Here is an 11,068-nt window from a genome sequence, read left to right on the forward strand (position 1 = left end):
TATAGTAGCTGCCTTGTGCCCAAAAATAATTATTCCCCATGGCCTGACGTAACCCTTCCATCAGAAAATGGATCTGAGCTAGAGGTAATGAAGATTTTTCTGTTAGGGCCTCTGTGACTGCCAGAATACCGTCATTTTGTCTGATGTTGGTATATAATGACTCAACGTCAATAGTGGCAAGCCAGGTTTCTTCTGAAACTATAATAGGGGATAGAAGTAATAGGAGCTCCCTGCTATCTTTCAGATAGGATCTACCCTGAATCACCAATGGCTGCAGGAATAGGTCTAAATACTCCCCAACACGTGAATAAAGAGAGCCAATCCCACTAATAATGGGTCGACCCGGGGGATTGATCTTACTTTTATGAATTTTTGGCAGGATATACAATACTGGGGTGACTGGTGCTTTGGGAATGAGATAAAGTCCCTCTTTAGTAGACAGAATAGAACGTGTGGTCCCATCATTAACCCAAACGTATAATTCAGCTTTTAGTTTAACAAGCGGGTCACCAGGTAAAAGGTGATAGGTTTCAGTATCACTAAGTAATCGCTGGATCTCACCATAATATTGCTCCCTAGTGAGCACGACCACTCCTCCACCTTTGTCCGCTGGGCGGACCACTATATTTTTATTGGACTCCAATAATTTAATACCTTCCTTAATAGAATTATTGTTGTTTTTTTGTCCTTTAACTTCTAATTTGTATAATTCATCTTGTACCATATTTTTAAAAACCTCCACGTGATGGTGGGTACCCTTCTTAGGGTTAAAAGTGGAGTTGTTTTTTAAATGAGTGTGCTGATAGTCATTGGTAGACACTTGGGGTGTAGAGATAATTTGTTGGGAAAAATGTTTTTTGATGTTGAGTTTCCTTACGTACTTCTCAACATCGATGAATAAATCAAATTTATTAATATTTTTTGCAGGTGCAAACTTCATGCCCTTGGATAGGACAGTCAGTTCTGCTTTAGAAAAAATGGTTCCTGCCAGGTTGAAAATACCATCGGTTAATGATCCCGTGGCCTTTTTCTTCCCGGCTCCCCCCCTTCTACCTCTTTTCCTGATTTTTCTATTGAGGGTTGGGTGGTGGAAGGGATCTTGTATGGCTCCTTCCATCCCCTCCATTCCCCCCCCGGTGGTTGATTGTATTGATATTGATTGGGCCTACCTCTGAAATTGCCCCGAAACTGGCCCCTCCCAGTGTCCATGCAGCCCTGCCCAGTGTCCATGCAGCCTTCCCCAGTGTCCTTGCAGCTTGAACGTTTAAAATTACCGCCGCAGCGCAGAGATAGACAGAACTGGATGTCCTGTGTACTCTGCTGTACTCGGCTCCTCTTGCAGTCCCGTCCCTTGCCCAGGCTCTTATGATGGACATAACACAGGTCCAATGGCGGGACTGGGCGGGACTGCGAGCGGAGCCGAGCCTAGCCGAGTACACAGTACACTTGGCTATGTGTATATCAGCAGCGCTTGCTCCTCTTCCCCTCACAGACAGCGGGGATCGGTGTATAACACGCACCCAGGATTTCCCCCTGATTTTAAAGGGAAAAAAGTGTGTGTTATACACCGATAAATACGGTACTATTGTAAATTGAGAACAGAAAGCAGCTGCTAAGGGCTGTACCCAACAAAAAGGTAAACGGCATGTTGCATTTTGCAGGCAGTACTACCGCTGAATGGGACCCATTTAAGTGAATAGGGCTGCGCCACAAGCACCGTGCATTGCGCAAGGTGGCAGCGTAGTGGGTCAGCATTTTGAGGGTTAAATTAGGTCGTGAGGCTACATGTCACCTCCCAGCAGCCTGTCAATTACCCTCTAAAAAGCATTCAGAGGGGAGGTAGTAAAGGCGCTTACTGTTCATTCCTTTTTCTCAACATCTGTTTGTATATATTTGCTCTCAGCATTGAAGTGATTGTAAAGTCTTGTTTTTTTTTTTTTGTTACAAATAACAAACATGTTATACTTACCTGCCCTGTGCAGTGGATTTGCACAGAGCATCCCTAGTCAAAGTATTTAAAAATAAATTGTATTATTTATGTTATTATGTAATAACATAAATAATACAATGTATGTTTATATACTTTGAGATGCATTGTATATGTTTATGCTTTATGTATTGTGCTTGATTAATGTACTGTTTGTGTTGTTTACTAGAGTTTAGGTTTATTAATATTGAAAAGTGCATCCTGAGGAAGCCCCTCATTTGGGCAAAACGCGTTGATCCATATATATCCGATCTATTTGCATTAGACTACGCATTGACTGCACGAAATGGTCATAATACATGTTGATTGTATTTTTTGATATGTTTTGATACATATGTTGTAATGGTTTCTGTATGAAAACTTGTGCGTGGTTTTTCAGAACAGATTGTATTTTAGTGGTACTCATTTTGGCACTTAAAATTCCACTTCCTCTCATCATCTCCTCTAAGTGAGGAGATGTGGGGACTTACCTTCTAATGCCTCTAATTGCATGGGGGTAGTGGCAGGTATTTTTGTTACAGGGTCTCTCACCTAAATATTACATTGTAAAAGCAATAAAAGAAATACATAAAAAAAAACACACACACACACACAAAAATAATAAATAAAAATTGAATAAATAAAGTAAAAGTAAAATAGGAGCAGCAAGTAAAAAAACAAACACAAAAAATGCACTACTTTTTTTAAGTGCAAAACACATACACGCAAGAGTCAAAACAGTCAAATTTTCCTTCAGAAATAAATCTTAATGAAGATTGGAAAAAAAGAAGTATTTCCACACATTTTTAAAATGCATGCAAATGCATGTTGACGCATTTGCGTTCCAAGCACACATTGACCCTACGCCTAACACTAATTTATGTAAATATAACCAATTGTTTGCACACCCCCCACTCACCACTGCACACCAATATGTTAACCCTTCCTGCGCAAAAAGATACCGAAGCAAATTTAAATCCCTGACATACCGTATATTCTCGAGTATAAGCCGACCCGAATATAAGCCGAGGCACCTAATTTTACCACAATAAAATGGGAAAACGTATTGACTCGAGTATAAACCTAGGGTGTCCATCTGCATGCCTCACTGTGCCTCACTTTGCCTCACTGTGCCCATGCCTCACTGTGCCCATGCCTCACTGTGCCCATGTGCATGCCTCACTGTGCCCATGCCTCACTGTTCCCATGCTTCACTGTGCCCATGCCTCACTGTGCCCATGCTTTTGAAAAATCGGTGCTCCCCGACCGTAGGTTCCCCGTAGAGGAAGAGTGGGGTTACACGTGTGCCAAGTTTGGGGTCCAGGGGACCTACGGGCGGCCGATACCGGGTCCCCAAAGTCCGGGAGATCAGGTGCAAAAAGGTGACTTGAGTATAAGCTGAGGGGGGCATTTTCAGTACAAAACAATGTCCTGAAAAACGTGGCTTATACTCGAGTATATACGGTACACGCTCAGATAACTCCTAACAATAGACATGTGCGGTTAGTTTTGCTCCGAATTAAAATTCGGACAAATTTTCGTTATCTGGAAGTTCGGATGTATCCGAATTAGAATGGTACCGAATTTAAATGAATCCGGAATAACGAAAAAAAAAAATTCGGATGAAATTTGAATTTGAATTGTTTTCGAATATAAATCGTTTTCACATTTCCAAAGAGAATAAAATAAAATAGAAAAATCAAAGGAAATTAATATACATATTTTTTTTATATATTCTTTTTGTAAATTGGAAAACTATTTGAATTTAACAATTCTAAACTGATTTTAAAACTTTTCAAATAGATTTGAATATGAATAAAAGAAACAAATTCCGAAAACGAATGAAACAAATTTATCTAAACAAATTTATGTACATAACGAATCGAATCAAAAGAAAACAAAACAAATGTTTTCGTTCTGCACGTGTCTACATGACAATGAAGAATGAATGTAGTAAATGTGACAAGTTCCTGGAAAGCCCGAGCCAGGGGAGGGCTGGCAGCCTTAGGCCTGGGGGGCAAGTCCAGTCAAGTGGCCCATAGAGCGTGGAAAAGTGATGGATCGAGGAAAACAGTCTAAAATTTTTCATGATCACAAGAGTCCGCACAGAGGCCCCCCTTACATCAGAGTCCGCGCAGAGGCCCCCCTTACATCAGAGTCCGCGCAGAGGCCCCCCTTACATCAGAGTCCGCGCAGAGGCCCCCCTTACATCAGAGTCCGCACAGAGGCCCCCCTTACATCAGAGTCCGCGCAGAGGCCCCCCTTACATCAGAGTCCACACAGAGGCCCCCCTTATATCAGAGTCCTCATGTCTGTGCAGAGAGAGAAGGGGATGTCAGCGCTGGTGTGCGCTGAGGCTGAGCTATGTGTGAGACGAGACATAGCTCAGCTCTGCAGCCATCTACCTCGGAGCTGACACAGGCACGGCTGCACAGTGGGAGGTGAGCAGCAGCCATGACCTGTGTTAACAGAGCTCCAGCAGGCATATTCCTGCCATGCAAAAACAGCATTTGGTAGTGGCGCCCGGTGGCTGTGCATAGTATCACCAGCCCGGGGGGAGATTTCCACCCTGCCCCCCCTGCCAGCCCTCCCCTGCCCCGAGCCATCCACAAGGAAGTAACACGTCACTGTGAAAGTTATTTGGATGAAAAGTCACAGGAACGTGCGCTCACCACTCACACACCCCGACTATAATGCATCAAATTAATAGATTTATGTGTTCCTGTCAATAGTCGTCTGATGGGTTTGTAATACGTAAATTGGGCTGATAAAAAGATTGGTGCAATCTGTGACATTCAATTAGTCACAAAAGGTTGACAACAGTCACTAAGTGCCTCGGGCGGTTGCTAATTGCAGCACATTAGGATGCGTATGTCTTTCCTGCGTTACCATGGAGACCTTCTAGTCACAAAGGTTAAACTTGCCATAAACAACAACAGCAACATGCTCGCCTCCGGGCTATAAAAACTTTTAATGTTAACCAAAGCATGAGTTGCATGTTTACTGAAGCTGGCCATAGATGGATTGAGCTTTGGCTGGTTCATCAGGAACTGGATTGATCCATCTGTGGTCACTCCTGGTCAGAAGAAATCAATCTAACCATTGCCTTCTGTCAAACTAGATGTTTTTAGATTTTAATTCGATCAGTGGCTGCAGCCAAAAGGCTCCCGTGCTGATCGGTGTATTCTGACAGTGGAGGAGTCCCCGCTGTCAGAATACAATAAAACAGCAGGGAGGATTTCTTCATTCACCTCACTTTTGTGACTGGGGAATCCGCTCTTTTATTTTCAGTCAGCTCACAGGCTGAACAAAACAACTGATACATCTATGGCCAGAGTAACTTATCTAGAATTTGACCAGCTTCCATTCATGGAGACTCCGGCCGGCGCAAGGCGTTCCTATTCAAATGGGGCGAGTCCCATTTAAATTAGGCGCGCTCCCGCGCTGGCCGTACTGCGCATGCTCACAACGTCATTTTCCCGACGGGCATTGCGTGGTTTTACGTTACGCCAAGTTTTGTGAATCGCGCCGGGTAAAAAAAGTTGCGTCGGGAAAAAAAAAAGATACGGCGGGAAAAAAAAAATTTAAAAAAATAAAATAACAGCGTCGCGGGAAAGAAGGGTCTACTTTTACAAGGTGTACTAACTTTACACTTTGTAAAAGCAGCCCTAATTTTGCGTTTGCAAACTAATACTTACGGAGAAAAAACTAAGCTGAAAAGCTTCGCGGATCTCCGTAAGTGCTAATTTGCATACCCGAGGCGGCATTTCGACTCGAAATGCCCCCAGCAGGGGCTGCGGTACTGCATCCTAAGATCCGGCAGTGTAAGTCCCTTACACATGTCGGATCTTCTGCCTATCTATTGGAAACTGATTCTGTGGATCAGTTCAAAAGATAGAAACAGGGATACGACGGCGTATCAGTAGATACGACGGCGTATCCCTTTTGAGGATCTGGCCCTTTGTTCCTGTGTGTGGCCAGTGCTCCTCAATATAACTGAGAATGCCAGAACCAGGCAAAAAAAAAACCTGAGATAAAAAATATAGTTCCACGTTCTATCAGTTATTATGATGAGCAGTGATGCAAAGAAGCACAGACACTTATTTTTTGAGCGTATAGTGAATTTCAGTGTAGACCACTCTCCAACAATCAAAGGAAAGTATGTTCATTTATAATTTTGTATTATAATTATGTTAGCCACTTCACTATTTTTTATTTTATTTAAAAATCATTTTTTTTTAACTAGATAAGTTCATGTAGTAGTAGTATGGTACATTAATGACCAATGCATGCTCATGCATATACAGTTAATTTAAATAAAAAGTCCACAGGCATTTCAGAATTCAGATATGTTTAATAGGAGGACCTCCCATGTTTTGATTCTTGAGTCACCCCACCCCTAATAAAATTAATGATTATTTTTGGCTGTAAAATATTTATGGTGATTACTGAGCACATGATCTGCCAATAAATCCAAACTGCACATAATCAATTAATTTTTATGTGCAACTAGCTGTCGTCACTGCTCATTGTATAGTGTCGGAGCTTGCTGTGACACTGAAGTGTGTAATTCATGAGATTGAAAATACAGTGTAGGAAATAAAGGGGACTGGGAAATATCTGAAGAAAATAAAACACTGAGGGCCAGATCCACAGGCGAAGTACGCCGGCGTATCTATTGATACGTCGGCGTACTTTTAAATTTCCTGCGTCGTATCGTTGTTTTGAATCCTCAAAACAAGATACGATTTTGCGTTAGTCGTCCGTGAATAGGGATGGACGTAACTCACGTCTAAGTTAAAAAAAAATAACGTCAAGGCGATGTCATTTCGCGCAAAGCACGGCGGGAAATTTCTGGACGACGCATGCGCAGTTCATTCGGCGCGGAGACGTGCTTCATTTAAATGAAACCCGCCCCCAACCCGCCCAATTTCAAATCCGCCGCCAGAAATACACTACACCGCCGTAACTTACAGCGCAAACTCGCTGAGGATTCGAATATACGCCAGGTAAGGTACGGTGGCGTAGTGTCTGATACGCTGCGCCGATCCAAATGATCTGGCCCTGACAGTTTACAACTGTTGCAAAAATCACAGAGCTTGTCATGATTATTGATTTGATTGATTTGCTTGTCTACTGGCATTACATTTTACTGAATGACTATTTTTTATTGAGCTATGAGAGTATACTGTACTGAAAGTTGCCATTGGAAGTGCCAGGTCACATGGGCTGTGTCAGGAAAGGCATAGCCGTCCAGCAGGAATTGCACGCCAGACACGCGCATTCACGGCGCGCCAGCATGCACGCACACATGCGCGCGTGCACCTGCACGCACAAGTGCGCCTGTCACCAACAATGGCGCCAAAGGGGCTATTTAAAGTCAGTGCACCAAAGGCTCCTTGCTGTTTTGTCTGCAGCTTCTGTGTCTGAACCCTGTTACCTGTGCTGACTTCTGATCTTGAACCCGGTTTGCTCTCACTAACCTTGACTGCTTGATACCCTGACTTTGGCTTGTTTTGGACTGCTCTTCTGCCTACCGCTCTGCCTGATCCACCTGAACGCTACCGACCCGGCCTGCCTGACTATGCATCTGCTTCAGTTCTACTCTGTAAATCGCACCAGTTCCTGTTTCTTCTGCGATCCAGCCTGCCCCAGCTCTGGTCTACTCAGCCCTGCCAGTCTGCCTGTTGCATCACCAGCCACGAACATCCAGCCATAGCAAATACTGGACTGATCCTAGGCACTCCTGCGTCACTGTACTTCTGTGGCTACAGTCTCAACCTCAGGGTACCACAAACCCGGTGCGGCAAGAGAGGCTCTCCCAGGGACGGACTGACAACTCATGGGGCCCCCGGGCAATAGAAGATTATGGAGCCCCTGGGCTTACAGATGGCCACCACGCCAGGAGGCAGTGCAGAGGCGAGGCAGCTAAAATCGTGGGATTTTCACATCAAAAGCATGTCGGTTTCGGACATATCAGGGACAGATGTAAAAAAAACATAGATTTTTACATACTGTCCCTGGTTTAACTGAACCTGGCATCCCTGATGGGGCCCCCTAGTGGCATGGGGCCCTCGGGCAGTGCCCGAGTGACTCAATAGTCAGTCCGCCCCTGGGCTCTTCCCTACACGTCAGACCCACGATCCAGGTACGTGACAGGCTGTAGCAGCTGTTGGTGTTGATCTATTGTCCAAATTGGAAACCATGCTTCACTATCCTAGATGAACAAGATTGTTGCTTAGAGATGAACCTAGAGATGTTCTTTTCGAAAGGTTAGGGCTTCTCCAGGGGTTGATAGGGGTTCCTTGAGAATTCAGGAGTGGTAGATTGTATCAAATACTTGCGGTACACCACATTCTTTTTTTATTATTGTAGCCAAACCTATGAATCATACTAATGTACCATGGGGCCCACAAAATATATTTTAAGGGAGTATTGTTGTAAAAAGGTTGAGAAAGGTAAAAAAATGAGCAACAAACACAGAAGTTTCAACCACCATATACATCCTTAATACAGAGGTTCACCCATAATATAAAATGCAGCTTATTCAGATAAGCACAATAAGTACACTATCCGTAATTTTTAAAATCATTGCAATACCTTTAAAGGGGAGTTCCACCCACAATTTCACTTTTTAAATATAAATACCCCTGTAATACACAAGCTTAATGTATTCTAGTAAAGTTAGTCTGTAAACTAAGGTCCGTTTTGTTAGGTTGTTACAGCATTTAGATAATAATAATAATCTAGAAATAGACCGTGGCCATCTTAAGTGTGGGCATCATGAAGCCAGACTGTATGACTTCCTGGATTTCAGCTTTGCATATCTCGCACATGCTCAGTGCACAAGCAATGTAATAGGTTTCAGTCAGGTTTGCAAGGACTACTGGGCCGATCCCAGAAACCCTTGCAAATAGCCTAGGCAAATAAGGAGGAGGAAGTAATGAAGGACTACAAAATAAAGGTATTTACAAGCAACAAATTAAATAAAAATTGTCCATTCTGAACACTATGAGATTAGAGCATGCAGCACAGACAAACATAAAAAAATGGGTGGAACTCCACTTTAAGCAGGCAAAAATAGTAGGCACTTCCGGGTATCCCTCCTGCGGGACTAGGCGTGTCACTTCACTTCACTAGATCGCAATGTCTCCTGGGAGCACAGTGTCACGCTTCCCAGGAGATGATTCATAATGCTGATTCTCGAAATATCGCAGGATTTTACTCATCACGTGACTCATGAAGCAGGTCACGTGATGAGGGCGGATCTAATTACGCCATTTTAATAGTTGGCAAATAGGTAAAATCTTCCATTACACACTGCACTGCCCATGCGCGGGATAGAGCAGCATTCACGAATCCCGGAAGTATTTGCTTGTGGGCTTCACAATGCCCACAAGCAAGATGGATCTTTACAGCACAGATTTTTATAAATAATTATTTACGGCCGAATGTGAATCCGGATGCCTAGAGAATTCAGAAATTTGAGTACATTCTTAACAAGGTTAAAAGCTGTAGATGCACTGGTTAAAAAAAAAAAAACATTTCCCGCGGAACCCCCGCTTTAAACGGTTGATAAAAAGTTCCCCAAACTCCTCCCCATTAACTAAATCCACACTTGTGAGATGGGACTATATCCACACCCACTACACACTTGAGTACAACTCACCCCTATTAATCCTCCTCTTATACTTCCTCTAAGACTGCATGATCAAGGCTTTCAACAGTGGTCACTGGCTCTTCATCTTCTTCTACATCATTTTCACACCAGTTCCAAAATCAAACCCTTCCAAGAGCTTCTCAGAAGTGAAATTCCACAAGACATGGTTCTGAAGAGATCTTCAGTTGTAACACTTTATTCAACTCCAATCCAAACCACTACACACTTTACTAGATCTTAGTCCCATAAAGAACTGAGGACTGTTATCCAGTCTACAACCTGTTATCCAGTACAACTGGGGAGATCCATAGTGGAGAAGGATCTGGGGGTTTTGGTAGATCATAAGCTCAATAATAACATGCAATGCCAAGCTGCGGTTTCCAAAGTGAGAAAAATCCTTTCTTGTATTAAGAGAGGTATGGACTCCAGAGAGAGAGACATCATTTTGCCCCCCTGTACAGATCTGTAGTAAGATCTCATTTGGAATATGCAGTTCAGTTTTGGTCACCAGTTCTCAAAAAGGATATCAGGGAACTGGAGAAAGTGCAGAGAAGAGCAACCAAACTGATAATAAGGAATGGAGGAGCTCAGCTATGAGGAAAGATTAGATAAGAGGAGAATAAGGGGGGATATGATCAACATGTACAAATATATAAGGGGTCCATATAGTGAACTTGGTGTTGAGTTATACACTTTTCGGTCAACCCTGAGGACAAGGGGGCACTCTTTACGTCTAAAGAAAAAAAGATTTCATCTCCAAATACGGAAAGGTTTCTTCACAGTAAGAGCTGTGAAAATGTGGAATAGACTCCCTCCAGAGGTGGTTCTGGCCAGCTCAGTAGATCTCTTTAACCACTTCCCGACCGCCGCATGTACATATACGTCGGCAGAATGGCACGTACAGGCACATTGGCGTACCTGTACGTCCCTGCCTAGACGTGGGTCGGGGGTCCGATCGGGACCCCCCCGCTACACGCGGTGGTCGGGTTCCCTCGGGGAGCGATCCGGGACGACGGCGCGGCTATTTGTTTATAGCCGCTCCGTCGCGATCACTCCCCGGAGCTGAAGAACGGGGAGAGCCGTATGTAAACACGGCTTCCCCGTGCTTCACTATGGCGCTGCATCGATCGATTGATCCCCTTTATAGGGAGACTCGATCGATGACGTCATTCCTACAGCCACACCCCCCTACAGTTGTAAACACACACTAGGTGAACCCTAAATGTTACAGCGCCCCCTGTGGTTAACTCCCAAACTGCAACTGTCATTTTCACAATAAAGAATGCAATTTAAATGCATTTTTTGCTGTGAAAATGACAATGGTCCCAAAAATGTGTCAAAATTGTCCGAAGTGTCCGCCATAATGTCGCAGTCACGAAAAAAATCGCTGATCGCCGCCATTAGTAGTAAAAAAAAAATAATTAATAAAAATGCAATAAAAC

Source organism: Rana temporaria, chromosome 1, assembly GCF_905171775.1.
Source record: "Rana temporaria chromosome 1, aRanTem1.1, whole genome shotgun sequence".
Classification (NCBI taxonomy): domain Eukaryota; kingdom Metazoa; phylum Chordata; class Amphibia; order Anura; family Ranidae; genus Rana; species Rana temporaria.